We start from the raw sequence: 15,490 nt of genomic DNA on the forward strand, positions 1-15,490 counted from the left end.
CAGTTACTCTGTAGCCCCGTTACTAGGCAGTTACTCTGTAGCCCCGTTACTAGGCAGTTACTCTGTAGCCCCGTTACTAGGCAGTTACTCTGTAGCCCCGTTACTAGGCAGTTACTCTGTAGCCCCGTTACTAGGCAGTTACTCTGTAGCCCCGTTACTAGGTAGTTACTCTGTAGCCCCGTTACTAGGCAGTTACTCTGTAGCCCTGTTACTAGGTAGTTACTCTGTAACCCCGTTACTAGGCAGTTACTCTGTAGCCCTGTTACTCTGTAGCCCCGTTACTAGGCAGTTACTCTGTAGCCCTGTTACTAGGTAGTTACTCTGTAGCCCTGTTACTCTGTAGCCCAGTTACTAGGCAGTTACTCTGTAGCCCCGTTACTAGGCAGTTACTCTGTAGCCCCGTTACTAGGTAGTTACTCTGTAGCCCCGTTACTAGGCAGTTACTCTGTAGCCCTGTTACTAGGTAGTTACTCTGTAACCCCGTTACTAGGCAGTTACTCTGTAGCCCTGTTACTCTGTAGCCCCGTTACTAGGCAGTTACTCTGTAGCCCTGTTACTAGGTAGTTACTCTGTAGCCCTGTTACTCTGTAGCCCCGTTACTAGGCAGTTACTCTGTAGCCCCGTTACTAGGCAGTTACTCTGTAGCCCCGTTACTAGGTAGTTACTCTGTAGCCCTGTTACTAGGTAGTTACTCTGTAACCCCGTTACTAGGCAGTTACTCTGTAGCCCTGTTACTCTGTAGCCCCGTTACTAGGCAGTTACTCTGTAGCCCTGTTACTAGGTAGTTACTCTGTAGCCCTGTTACTCTGTAGCCCCGTTACTAGGCAGTTACTCTGTAGCCCCGTTACTAGGCAGTTACTCTGTAGCCCCGTTACTAGGTAGTTACTCTGTAGCCCCGTTACTAGGCAGTTACTCTGTAGCCCTGTTACTAGGTAGTTACTCTGTAACCCCGTTACTAGGCAGTTACTCTGTAGCCCTGTTACTCTGTAGCCCCGTTACTAGGCAGTTACTCTGTAGCCCTGTTACTAGGTAGTTACTCTGTAGCCCTGTTACTCTGTAGCCCCGTTACTAGGCAGTTACTCTGTAGCCCCGTTACTAGGCAGTTACTCTGTAGCCCCGTTACTAGGTAGTTACTCTGTAGCCCCGTTACTAGGCAGTTACTCTGTAGCCCTGTTACTAGGTAGTTACTCTGTAACCCTGTTACTAGGCAGTTACTCTGTAGCCCCGTTACTAGGCAGTTACTCTGTAGCCCCGTTACTAGGCAGTTACTCTGTAGCCCCGTTACTAGGCAGTTACTCTGTAGCCCCGTTACTAGGCAGTTACTCTGTAGCCCCGTTACTAGGCAGTTACTCTGTAGCCCCGTTACTAGGCAGTTACTCTGTAGCCCCGTTACTAGGTAGTTACTCTGTAGCCCCGTTACTAGGCAGTTACTCTGTAGCCCTGTTACTAGGTAGTTACTCTGTAACCCCGTTACTAGGCAGTTACTCTGTAGCCCTGTTACTCTGTAGCCCCGTTACTAGGCAGTTACTCTGTAGCCCTGTTACTAGGTAGTTACTCTGTAGCCCTGTTACTCTGTAGCCCGGTTACTAGGCAGTTACTCTGTAGCCCCGTTACTAGGCAGTTACTCTGTAGCCCCGTTACTAGGTAGTTACTCTGTAGCCCCGTTACTAGGCAGTTACTCTGTAGCCCTGTTACTAGGTAGTTACTCTGTAACCCCGTTACTAGGCAGTTACTCTGTAGCCCTGTTACTCTGTAGCCCCGTTACTAGGCAGTTACTCTGTAGCCCTGTTACTAGGTAGTTACTCTGTAGCCCTGTTACTAGGCAGTTACTCTGTAGCACTGTTACTAGGCAGTTACTCTGTAGCCCTGTTACTAGGTAGTTACTCTGTAGCCCTGTTACTAGGTAGTTACTCTGTAGCCCCGTTACTAGGCAGTTACTCTGTAGCCCTGTTACTAGGTAGTTACTCTGTAGCCCTGTTACTAGGTAGTTACTCTGTAGCCCTGTTACTAGGTAGTTACTCTGTAGCCCTGTTACTAGGTAGTTACTCTGTAGCCCTGTTACTCTGTAGCCCTGTTACTAGGCAGTTACTCTGTAGCCCCGTTACTAGGTAGTTACTCTGTAGCCCCGTTACTAGGCAGTTACTCTGTAGCCCTGTTACTAGGTAGTTACTCTGTAGCCCCGTTACTAGGCAGTTACTCTGTAGCCCTGTTACTAGGTAGTTACTCTGTAGCCCTGTTACTAGGTAGTTACTCTGTAACCCCGTTACTAGGCAGTTACTCTGTAACCCTGTTACTAGGTAGTTACTCTGTAGCCCCGTTACTAGGCAGTTACTCTGTAGCCCTGTTACTAGGCAGTTACTCTGTAGCCCCGTTACTAGGCAGTTACTCTGTAGCCCCGTTACTAGGCAGTTACTCTGTAGCCCCGTTACTAGGCAGTTACTCTGTAGCCCCGTTACTAGGCAGTTACTCTGTAGCCCCGTTACTAGGCAGTTACTCTGTAGCCCCGTTACTAGGCAGTTACTCTGTAGCCCCGTTACTAGGCAGTTACTCTGTAGCCCCGTTACTAGGCAGTTACTCTGTAGCCCCGTTACTAGGCAGTTACTCTGTAGCCCCGTTACTAGGCAGTTACTCTGTAGCCCCGTTACTAGGCAGTTACTCTGTAGCCCCGTTACTAGGCAGTTACTCTGTAGCCCCGTTACTAGGCAGTTACTCTGTAGCCCCGTTACTAGGCAGTTACTCTGTAGCCCCGTTACTAGGCAGTTACTCTGTAGCCCCGTTACTAGGCAGTTACTCTGTAGCCCCGTTACTAGGCAGTTACTCTGTCGCCCCGTTACTAGGCAGTTACTCTGTAGCCCTGTTACTAGGCAGTTACTCTGTCGCCCCGTTACTAGGCAGTTACTCTGTAGCCCTGTTACTAGGCAGTTACTCTGTAGCCCTGTTACTAGGTAGTTACTCTGTAGCCCTGTTACTAGGCAGTTACTCTGTAGCCCTGTTACTAGGTAGTTACTCTGTAGCCCCGTTACTAGGTAGTTACTCTGTAGCCCCGTTACTAGGTAGTTACTCTGTAGCCCCGTTACTAGGCAGTTACTCTGTAGCCCCGTTACTAGGCAGTTACTCTGTAGCCCCGTTACTAGGCAGTTACTCTGTAGCCCCGTTACTAGGCAGTTACTCTGTAGCCCCGTTACTAGGCAGTTACTCTGTAGCCCCGTTACTAGGTAGTTACTCTGTAGTCCCGTTACTAGGCAGTTACTCTGTAGCCCTGTTACTAGGTAGTTACTCTGTAACCCCGTTACTAGGCAGTTACTCTGTAGCCCTGTTACTCTGTAGCCCCGTTACTAGGCAGTTACTCTGTAGCCCTGTTACTAGGTAGTTACTCTGTAGCCCTGTTACTAGGCAGTTACTCTGTAGCCCTGTTACTAGGTAGTTACTCTGTAGCCCTGTTACTAGGTAGTTACTCTGTAGCCCTGTTACTAGGTAGTTACTCTGTAGCCCCGTTACTAGGCAGTTACTCTGTAGCCCTGTTACTAGGTAGTTACTCTGTAGCCCTGTTACTAGGTAGTTACTCTGTAGCCCTGTTACTAGGTAGTTACTCTGTAGCCCTGTTACTAGGTAGTTACTCTGTAGCCCTGTTACTCTGTAGCCCTGTTACTAGGCAGTTACTCTGTAGCCCCGTTACTAGGTAGTTACTCTGTAGCCCCGTTACTAGGCAGTTACTCTGTGGCCCTGTTACTAGGTAGTTACTCTGTAGCCCCGTTACTAGGCAGTTACTCTGTAGCCCTGTTACTAGGTAGTTACTCTGTAGCCCTGTTACTAGGTAGTTACTCTGTAACCCCGTTACTAGGCAGTTACTCTGTAACCCTGTTACTAGGTAGTTACTCTGTAGCCCCGTTACTAGGCAGTTACTCTGTAGCCCTGTTACTAGGCAGTTACTCTGTAGCCCCGTTACTAGGCAGTTACTCTGTAGCCCCGTTACTAGGCAGTTACTCTGTAGCCCCGTTACTAGGCAGTTACTCTGTAACCCCGTTACTAGGCAGTTACTCTGTAGCCCCGTTACTAGGCAGTTACTCTGTAGCCCCGTTACTAGGCAGTTACTCTGTAACCCCGTTACTAGGCAGTTACTCTGTAGCCCCGTTACTAGGCAGTTACTCTGTAGCCCCGTTACTAGGCAGTTACTCTGTAGCCCCGTTACTAGGCAGTTACTCTGTAGCCCCGTTACTAGGCAGTTACTCTGTAGCCCCGTTACTAGGCAGTTACTCTGTAGCCCCGTTACTAGGCAGTTACTCTGTAGCCCCGTTACTAGGTAGTTACTCTGTAGCCCCGTTACTAGGCAGTTACTCTGTAGCCCTGTTACTAGGTAGTTACTCTGTAACCCCGTTACTAGGCAGTTACTCTGTAGCCCTGTTACTCTGTAGCCCCGTTACTAGGCAGTTACTCTGTAGCCCTGTTACTAGGTAGTTACTCTGTAGCCCTGTTACTCTGTAGCCCGGTTACTAGGCAGTTACTCTGTAGCCCCGTTACTAGGCAGTTACTCTGTAGCCCCGTTACTAGGTAGTTACTCTGTAGCCCCGTTACTAGGCAGTTACTCTGTAGCCCTGTTACTAGGTAGTTACTCTGTAACCCCGTTACTAGGCAGTTACTCTGTAGCCCTGTTACTCTGTAGCCCCGTTACTAGGCAGTTACTCTGTAGCCCTGTTACTAGGTAGTTACTCTGTAGCCCTGTTACTAGGCAGTTACTCTGTAGCACTGTTACTAGGCAGTTACTCTGTAGCCCTGTTACTAGGTAGTTACTCTGTAGCCCTGTTACTAGGTAGTTACTCTGTAGCCCCGTTACTAGGCAGTTACTCTGTAGCCCTGTTACTAGGCAGTTACTCTGTAGCCCTGTTACTAGGTAGTTACTCTGTAGCCCTGTTACTAGGTAGTTACTCTGTAGCCCTGTTACTAGGTAGTTACTCTGTAGCCCTGTTACTCTGTAGCCCTGTTACTAGGCAGTTACTCTGTAGCCCCGTTACTAGGTAGTTACTCTGTAGCCCCGTTACTAGGCAGTTACTCTGTAGCCCTGTTACTAGGTAGTTACTCTGTAGCCCCGTTACTAGGCAGTTACTCTGTAGCCCTGTTACTAGGTAGTTACTCTGTAGCCCTGTTACTAGGTAGTTACTCTGTAACCCCGTTACTAGGCAGTTACTCTGTAACCCTGTTACTAGGTAGTTACTCTGTAGCCCCGTTACTAGGCAGTTACTCTGTAGCCCTGTTACTAGGCAGTTACTCTGTAGCCCCGTTACTAGGCAGTTACTCTGTAGCCCCGTTACTAGGCAGTTACTCTGTAGCCCCGTTACTAGGCAGTTACTCTGTAGCCCCGTTACTAGGCAGTTACTCTGTAGCCCCGTTACTAGGCAGTTACTCTGTAGCCCCGTTACTAGGCAGTTACTCTGTAGCCCCGTTACTAGGCAGTTACTCTGTAGCCCCGTTACTAGGCAGTTACTCTGTAGCCCCGTTACTAGGCAGTTACTCTGTAGCCCCGTTACTAGGCAGTTACTCTGTAGCCCCGTTACTAGGCAGTTACTCTATAGCCCCGTTACTAGGCAGTTACTCTGTAGCCCCGTTACTAGGCAGTTACTCTGTAGCCCCGTTACTAGGCAGTTACTCTGTAGCCCCGTTACTAGGCAGTTACTCTGTAACCCCGTTACTAGGCAGTTACTCTGTCGCCCCGTTACTAGGCAGTTACTCTGTAGCCCCGTTACTAGGCAGTTACTCTGTCGCCCCGTTACTAGGCAGTTACTCTGTAGCCCTGTTACTAGGCAGTTACTCTGTAGCCCTGTTACTAGGCAGTTACTCTGTAGCCCCGTTACTAGGCAGTTACTCTGTAGCCCTGTTACTAGGTAGTTACTCTGTAACCCTGTTACTAGGTAGTTACTCTGTAGCCCCGTTACTAGGCAGTTACTCTGTAGCCCTGTTACTAGGTAGTTACTCTGTAGCCCTGTTACTAGGCAGTTACTCTGTAGCCCTGTTACTAGGTAGTTACTCTGTAGCCCTGTTACTAGGTAGTTACTCTGTAGCCCCGTTACTAGGTAGTTACTCTGTAGCCCCGTTACTAGGCAGTTACTCTGTAGCCCCGTTACTAGGCAGTTACTCTGTAGCCCGTTACTAGGCAGTTACTCTGTAGCCCCGTTACTAGGCAGTTACTCTGTAGCCCCGTTACTAGGCAGTTACTCTGTAGCCCCGTTACTAGGTAGTTACTCTGTAGTCCCGTTACTAGGCAGTTACTCTGTAGCCCTGTTACTAGGTAGTTACTCTGTAACCCCGTTACTAGGCAGTTACTCTGTAGCCCTGTTACTCTGTAGCCCCGTTACTAGGCAGTTACTCTGTAGCCCTGTTACTAGGTAGTTACTCTGTAGCCCTGTTACTCTGTAGCCCCGTTACTAGGCAGTTACTCTGTAGCCCCGTTACTAGGCAGTTACTCTGTAGCCCCGTTACTAGGTAGTTATTCTGTAGCCCCGTTACTAGGCAGTTACTCTGTAGCCCTGTTACTAGGTAGTTACTCTGTAACCCCGTTACTAGGCAGTTACTCTGTAGCCCTGTTACTCTGTAGCCCTGTTACTAGGCAGTTACTCTGTAGCCCCGTTACTAGGTAGTTACTCTGTAGCCCCGTTACTAGGCAGTTACTCTGTAGCCCTGTTACTAGGTAGTTACTCTGTAGCCCCGTTACTAGGCAGTTACTCTGTAGCCCCGTTACTAGGTAGTTACTCTGTAGCCCCGTTACTAGGTAGTTACTCTGTAACCCCGTTACTAGGCAGTTACTCTGTAGCCCCGTTACTAGGCAGTTACTCTGTAGCCCTGTTACTAGGTAGTTACTCTGTAGCCCTGTTACTAGGCAGTTACTCTGTAGCCCTGTTACTAGGCAGTTACTCTGTAGCCCTGTTACTAGGTAGTTACTCTGTAGCCCCGTTACTAGGCAGTTACTCTGTAGCCCCGTTACTAGGCAGTTACTCTGTAGCCCCGTTACTAGGTAGTTACTCTGTAGCCCTGTTACTAGGTAGTTACTCTGTAGCCCTGTTACTAGGCAGTTACTCTGTAGCCCTGTTACTAGGCAGTTACTCTGTAGCCCTGTTACTAGGCAGTTACTCTGTAGCCCCGTTACTAGGCAGTTACTCTGTAGCCCTGTTACTAGGTAGTTACTCTGTAGCCCTGTTACTAGGTAGTTACTCTGTAGCCCTGTTACTAGGCAGTTACTCTGTAGCCCTGTTACTAGGCAGTTACTCTGTTGCCCTGTTACTAGGTAGTTACTCTGTAGCCCCGTTACTAGGTAGTTACTCTGTAGCCCCGTTACTAGGCAGTTACTCTGTAGCCCCGTTACTAGGTAGTTACTCTGTAGCCCCGTTACTAGGTAGTTACTCTGTAGCCCCGTTACTAGGTAGTTACTCTGTAGCCCCGTTACTAGGCAGTTACTCTGTAGCCCTGTTACTAGGTAGTTACTCTGTAGCCCTGTTACTAGGTAGTTACTCTTTAGCCCTGTTACTAGGCAGTTACTCTGTAGCCCTGTTACTAGGTAGTTACTCTGTAGCCCTGTTACTAGGTAGTTACTCTGTAGCCCCGTTACTAGGTAGTTACTCTGTAGCCCCGTTACTAGGTAGTTACTCTGTAGCCCTGTTACTAGGTAGTTACTCTGTAGCCCTGTTACTAGGCAGTTACTCTGTAGCCCCGTTACTAGGCAGTTACTCTGTAGCCCTGTGTTTTAATGTTTTGTTAGCTCCACCTTACTTAGCTAGGCTGAAGTGGACATAGCTAATGTTTGCTGGGGGAAAAAACGGCTCTGTATTTGCTGTGTGTGTGTTGACATACAAGACAGGTAGCTTGTTAACGCCAACTTATATATTTGGGTTCAGTTGTCTTAACAAAGCGTTTGTTTGTTTCCAGGATGACATGTTCATCCCTGTAAAGGTTTTCACCCTGGATGAGACTGTGCAGGAGGAGGCAGACTGTGCAGGAGGACAGCAGACTGTGCAGGAGGAGGCGGACTGTGCAGGAGGAGGCAGACTGTGCAGGAGGAGGCAGACTGTGCAGGAGGAGGCAGACTGTGCAGGAGGACAGCAGACTGTGCAGGAGGAGGCGGACTGTGCAGGAGGAGGCAGACTGTGCAGGAGGACAGCAGACTGTGCAGGAGGAGGCAGACTGTGCAGGAGGAGGCAGACTGTGCAGGAGGAGGCAGACTGTGCAGGAGGAGGCAGACTGTGCAGGAGGAGGCAGACTGTGCAGGAGGAGACAGACTGTGCAGGAGGAGGCAGACTGTGCAGGAGGAGGTGCAGGAGGAGGCAGACTGTGCAGGAGGAGGCAGACTGTGCAGGAGGAGGCAGACTGTGCAGGAGGAGACAGACTGTGCAGGAGAAGGCTGAGGAGGTACATGCTCATCCATGTTATTTCTAATGCTATTGTTTATTTCAAGACAGTCTGTCATCCCTGAGGCCATTTTGGATATAAACTGGACAATACACAGTGATTCTTCAATATACCTATAGCCTAATAGATGCCTTAATTGTTTTCTACCAACAGGAAAGAACGGTTAGTACAGCATGCCAAACTGACCCCTGACCCCTGGGTGCCAGAGTGTTGCTGCGGTGGAGAAGAGGTCCACCTGGACCCTCACTAAAGAGGTCCACCGGAACCATCTGGACCATCACTAAAGAGGTCCACCTGGACCATCACTAAAGAGGTCCACCGGAACCACTGGGACCATCACTAAAGAGGTCCACTGGGACCATCACTAAAGAGGTCCACTGGGACCCTCACTAAAGAGGTCCACTGGAACCACCGGTACCCTCACTAAAGAGGTCCACCGGAACCATCTGGACCATCACTAAAGAGGTCCACCAGGACCATCACTAAAGAGGTCCACTGGGACCATCACTAAAGAGGTCCACCGGAACCACTGGGACCATCACTAAAGAGGTCCACTGGAACCACCGGTACCATCACTAAAGAGGTCCACCAGGACCATCACTAAAGAGGTCCACCTGGACCATCACTAAAGAGGTCCACCGGAACCACTGGGACCATCACTAAAGAGGTCCACTGGAACCACTGGGACCATCACTAAAGAGGTCCACTGGGACCATCACTAAAGAGGTCCACTGGGACCATCACTAAAGAGGTCCACTGGGACCATCACTAAAGAGGTCCACTGGGACCATCACTAAAGAGCTCGAGGATCAGATAGATTGTGCTCAAGGCCATCAGTATACAACCGAGTCCTGCCCCTCTACACCCCAGATGGCGCTGATGGAGAGAGAGACCAGAACTACACCACAGATGGAGCTGATGGAGAGAGAGAGACCAGAACTACACCACAGATGGAGCTGATGGAGAGAGAGACCAGAACTACACCACAGATGGAGCTGACGGAGAGAGAGACCAGAACTACACCACAGATGGAGCTGATGGAGAGAGAGACCAGAACTACACCACAGATGGAGCTGATGGAGAGAGATCAGTGAAGACCAGAACTACACTACAGATGGAGCTGATGGAGAGAGAGACCAGAACTACACCACAGATGGAGCTGATGGAGAGAGAGACCAGAACTACACCACATATGGAGCTGATGGAGAGAGAGACCAGAACTACACCACAGATGGAGCTGATGGAGAGAGAGACCAGAACTACACCACAGATGGAGCTGATGGAGAGAGATCAGTGAAGTCCAGAACTACACTACAGATGGAGCTGACGGAGAGAGATCAGTGAAGACCAGAACTACACCACAGATGGAGCTGATGGAGAGAGAGATCAGAACTACGCCACAGATGGAGCTGATGGAGAGAGAGATCAGAACTACACCACAGATGGAGCTGATGGAGAGAGATCAGTGAAGACCAGAACTACACTACAGATGGAGCTGATGGAGAGAGAGACCAGAACTACACCACAGATGGAGCTGATGGAGAGAGAGAACAGAACTACGCCACAGATGGAGCTGATGGAGAGAGAGATCAGAACTACACTACAGATGGAGCTGATGGAGAGAGAGAGAGATCAGAACTACACCACAGATGGAGCTGACGGAGAGAGAGAGATCAGTGAAGACCAGAACTCGCTGTATGAACCTGAGAGATCAGAATCAATCATCACAGTTCTTAGCCAAGATATACCATCGAAGAGTATGTGCAAAATCCTCAACGCTGAAGGAGTTGTTGAATGTCTGCCGTGAGCCAGGATGTCGAGCAGGTGTCATCAGTTCAACCCTGAAAATAAACGGTTTGGCCATCACCATGGAGACAGTGTGTTGTGGACCACAGCAGGAAGTGGGAGTCCCAGACCAGAAGTGGGAAGGTTGTTTGCAGGGAATCTGTTGGTGTCATCAGCGGTCTTCCTTACTGGCTGCTCATGAGCAGGGGTATGACCTGTGGCCCATTGCCAGAGGTGTGAGGAAACAGCTGGTGGTCATCGGAGAGACAGAGGTACTGTCATATATTTTATAGTAAAATCAGAACTATATAACTGCTGATTCCAGTCCTATTTATTCCCTGTTTCAGGTACTGATCAGATCTATATAACTGCTGATTACTGATCAGATCTATATAACTGCTGATTCCAGTCCTATTTATTCCCTGTCTCAGGTACTGATCAGATCTATATAACTGCTGATTCCAGTCCTATTTATTCCCTGTCTCAGGTACTGATCAGAACTATATAACTGCTGATTCCAGTCAGTGTGTGTGAGGGCATTAGAGCACCACCTTGTGGTACTGTGCCGCCACTGCTGGTGTCCAGGTGCTAAAAGAAAAGAGGATCACCACATCACCAATGAACACCAGGGGGGACCCCCCCCCCCGGAGACCCATTCAGCTGCCCCCCCCCCCCACCCCCCCCCCCCCCACCCCCATTCAGCTGCTGCCCCCCCCCGGAGACCCATTCAGCCCCCCCACCCCCATTCAGCTGCTGCCCCCCCCCCCCCCCCCCTTCCACACCTGAAGAGGGAACACGACCCTGGATGAACACATCGTCACCAGCTTTCGAGGCAGTGAGGAAAATAGTCCTCAACCCAAGATTGTTGAAGGATCTCAAAAGGTAAAAAAAAAACTATTTCTATACATATACTGCAACATTGAGTAAATTAATAATAAAACCTTATTTTTGTTTCTTTGTGTATTCTTATGTGAATAGGCTGCCAAGAGTTTTCCTAGGCTGCCAAGAGTTTTCCCAGGCTGCCAAGAGTTTTCCAAGGCTGCCAGGAGTTTTCCAAGGCTGCCAGGAGTTTTCCTAGGCTGCCAGGAGTTTTCCTAGGCTGCCAGGAGTTTTCCAAGGCTGCCAGGAGTTTTCCAAGGCTGCCAGGAGTTTTCCAAGGCTGCCAGGAGTTCTCCAAGGCTGCCAGGGCGTTTGTGGTGAAACCCATCAAGGAGGAGAAGACATGGCGTTTCCGGTCTGAGCTCCTATACGGCATCACTGACCGCTGTGTCACTGGTAAGTCTACTACATTATGTCAGATGTAGATGTATAGAGAGAGAGATTACCTACAATGATTTATGTAGTTTCTATCTGGCTCTAGGACCATCCCAGCGGTCTCTCCTGAGTGCTCAATAAGAGAGAGAGTGGAGGTCACTTTGGGGGAGCGGAAATGGAGAAGTAGCAGGTCATTCAACAGCGAATTCAAAGATACACCCATCCATAAAGGGAATCGGTTTCAACGTGCTACCTTGTCCCAGACCTGCTGTTTTGACTTTCTCTCTCCCGGACCAACTTGTAAAAACACCTTAATAAATCCTGTTTCTATGATCTGTTTCCACTACCATGTAGCCAGGTGGCTTTGAATAAAGGCATCTGCTACATGGCATTTATTATTAAAGTCTCCTTTGACTCTGACAACTAGCAGTCCAGTGTAGTTACCATTCCTTTCCACTAGATGGCAGCCAAAGCTAGTTGAATTCACTACTCTACTAACTAGCAGTCCAGTGTAGTTACCATTCCTTTCCACTAGATGGCAGCTACTAGCAGTCCAGTGTAGTTACCATTCCTTTCCACTAGATGGCAGCTACTAGCAGTCCAGTGTAGTTACCATTCTACTCTAGCAACAGGGACACGGGGTTACTGCTCGTTGAAAGTAGTTTTATCTTCAAGTCTATCTGGTTACTCTTGAACCTGTCGTTATAGTGGACAAGCTCACTAGTACTATTTTCTACATAAGGCGCAGGTATTAGGTCCTATGTCTTCAGGCTAGGCTACATTTACTAAATGAACTGGTTTTATTCAAAGTCAAACCCTATGTAGATGCCACTAGCTTCTGGGTATGAGCGCTTTATGGAAGAGACGACACACGCAGGGAGACGCCATACACCTCGTCCAATTCTCCCATGTGCCAATAGGGTGAACTGGTGATAAACTGCCAGCCTGTATTCTCTGCAAACAAAACCATAAGGAAATTAATCTGATACCGAAACTAAATGTGTGTAACCTTTATTTTAACGAGGCAAGTCAGTTAAGAACAAATTCTTATTTCCAACGACGGCCTACCAGGGAACAGTGGGTTAACTGGCTTGTTCAGGGGGCAGATTTTTTACCTTGTCAGCTCGGGGATTCGATTCAAAAACCTTTCGGTTACCGGCCCAATGCTCTAACCACTAGGCTACCTGCCCCCCTCCCCCTCTAACCACTAGGCTACCTGGCCCCCTCCCCCTCTAACCACTAGGCTACCTGCCTCCCTCCACTCTAACCACTAGGCTACCTGCCCCCCTCCCCCTCTAACCACTAGGCTACCTGCCCCCCTCCCCCTCTAACCACTAGGCTACCTGCCCCCCCCCCCATCTAACCACTAGGCTACCTGCCTCCCCCCTCTCTAACCACTAGGCTACCTGCCCCCCCCTCTCTAACCACTAGGCTACCTGCCTCCCCCCTCTAACCACTAGGCTACCTGCCTCCCCCCTCTCTAACCACTAGGCTACCTGCCTCCCCCCTCTCTAACCACTAGGCTACCTGCCTCCCACTAGGCTACCTGCCCCCCCCCCCCCCCTCTCTAACCACTAGGCTACCTGCCTCCCCCCTCTCTAACCACTAGGCTACCTGCCTCCCACTAGGCTACCTGCTCCCCCCCCCCATCTAACCACTAGGCTACCTGCCTCCCCCCTCTCTAACCACTAGGCTACCTGCCCCCCCCCCCTCTAACCACTAGGCTACCTGCCTCCCCCCTCTAACCACTAGGCTACCTGCCTCCCACTAGGCTACCTGCCCCCCCCCCCCATCTAACCACTAGGCTACCTGCCTCCCCCCTCTCTAACCACTAGGCTACCTGCCCCCCCCTCTAACCACTAGGCTACCTGCCTCCCCCCTCTAACCACTAGGCTACCTGCCTCCCCCCTCTCTAACCACTAGGCTACCTGCCTCCCCCCTCTCTAACCACTAGGCTACCTGCCTCCCCCCTCTCTAACCACTAGGCTACCTGCCTCCCACTAGGCTACCTGCCCCCCCCCTCTCTAACCACTAGGCTACCTGCCTCCCCCCTCTAACCACTAGGCTACCTGCCTCCCCCCTCTCTAACCACTAGGCTACCTGCCTCCCACTAGGCTACCTGCCCCCCCCCCCTCTCTAACCACTAGGCTACCTGCCTCCCCCCTCTCTAACCACTAGGCTACCTGCCCCCCCCCTCTAACCACTAGGCTACCTGCCTCCCCCCTCTAACCACTAGGCTACCTGCCTCCCCCCTCTCTAACCACTAGGCTACCTGCCTCCCCCCTCTCTAACCACTAGGCTACCTGCCTCCCCCCTCTCTAACCACTAGGCTACCTGCCTCCCACTAGGCTACCTACCCCCCCTCTCTAACCACTAGGCTACCTGCCTCCCCCCTCTAACCACTAGGCTACCTGCCTCCCCCCTCTCTAACCACTAGGCTACCTGCCTCCCACTAGGCTACCTGCCCCCCCCCCTCTAACCACTAGGCTACCTGCCTCCCCCCCTCTAACCACTAGGCTACCTGCCTCCCCCCCTCTAGCCACTATGCTACCTGCCCCCCCCCCCCCCCTCTAACCACTAGGCTACCTGCCTCCCCCCTCTCTAACCACTAGGCTACCTGCCTCCCCCCTCTCTAACCACTAGGCTACCTGCCTCCCACTAGGCTACCTGCCCCCCCCCCCCCCTCTCTAACCACTAGGCTACCTGCCTCCCCCCTCTCTAACCACTAGGCTACCTGCCTCCCACTAGGCTACCTGCTCCCCCCCCCCATCTAACCACTAGGCTACCTGCCTCCCCCCTCTCTAACCACTAGGCTACCTGCCCCCCCCCCCTCTAACCACTAGGCTACCTGCCTCCCCCCTCTAACCACTAGGCTACCTGCCTCCCACTAGGCTACCTGCCCCCCCCCCATCTAACCACTAGGCTACCTGCCTCCCCCCTCTCTAACCACTAGGCTACCTGCCCCCCCCTCTAACCACTAGGCTACCTGCCTCCCCCCTCTAACCACTAGGCTACCTGCCTCCCCCCTCTCTAACCACTAGGCTACCTGCCTCCCCCCTCTCTAACCACTAGGCTACCTGCCTCCCCCCTCTCTAACCACTAGGCTACCTGCCTCCCACTAGGCTACCTGCCCCCCCCCTCTCTAACCACTAGGCTACCTGCCTCCCCCCTCTAACCACTAGGCTACCTGCCTCCCCCCTCTCTAACCACTAGGCTACCTGCCTCCCACTAGGCTACCTGCCCCCCCCCTCTCTAACCACTAGGCTACCTGCCTCCCCCCTCTCTAACCACTAGGCTACCTGCCCCCCCCCTCTAACCACTAGGCTACCTGCCTCCCCCCTCTAACCACTAGGCTACCTGCCTCCCCCCTCTCTAACCACTAGGCTACCTGCCTCCCCCCTCTCTAACCACTAGGCTACCTGCCTCCCCCCTCTCTAACCACTAGGCTACCTGCCTCCCACTAGGCTACCTACCCCCCCTCTCTAACCACTAGGCTACCTGCCTCCCCCCTCTAACCACTAGGCTACCTGCCTCCCCCCTCTCTAACCACTAGGCTACCTGCCTCCCACTAGGCTACCTGCCCCCCCCCCCTCTAACCACTAGGCTACCTGCCTCCCCCCCTCTAACCACTAGGCTACCTGCCTCCCCCCCTCTAGCCACTATGCTACCTGCCCCCCCCCCCCCCTCTAACCACTAGGCTACCTGGCCCCCCCCCTCTAACCACTAGGCTACCTGCCTCCCCCCTCTAACCACTAGACTACCTGCCTCCCCCCTCTAACCACTAGGCTACCTGCCCCCCCCCCCCCCCCAACCACTAGACTACCTGCCTCCCCCCTCTAACCACTAGGCTACCTGCCCCCCCCTCTCTCTAACCACTAGGCTACCTGCCCCCCCCCCCCCCTCTAACCACTAGACTACCTGCCTCCCCCCTCTAACCACTAGACTACCTGCCTCCCCCCTCTAACCACTAGACTACCTGCCCCCCCCCCCCCCCCCCCCCCCCTCTCTAACCACTAGGCTACCTGCCTCCCCCCCTCTAACCACTAGGCTACCTGCCTCC

At 51.7% G+C, this 15,490-nt stretch overlaps 1 protein-coding gene across 1 annotated transcript in view; it reads right to left on the reverse strand.

Moving 5' to 3' along the window:
• Positions 1-15,490, reverse strand: part of slc9a7 (solute carrier family 9 member 7) — a 140,299-nt gene that overhangs the window by 99,369 nt on the left and 25,440 nt on the right. The gene's annotated exons all lie outside the window — the stretch shown is intronic.

This window comes from Salmo salar, chromosome 16 (genome assembly GCF_965601325.2).
Source record: "Salmo salar chromosome 16, fSalSal1, whole genome shotgun sequence".
Taxonomy (NCBI): Eukaryota; Metazoa; Chordata; class Actinopteri; order Salmoniformes; family Salmonidae; genus Salmo; species Salmo salar.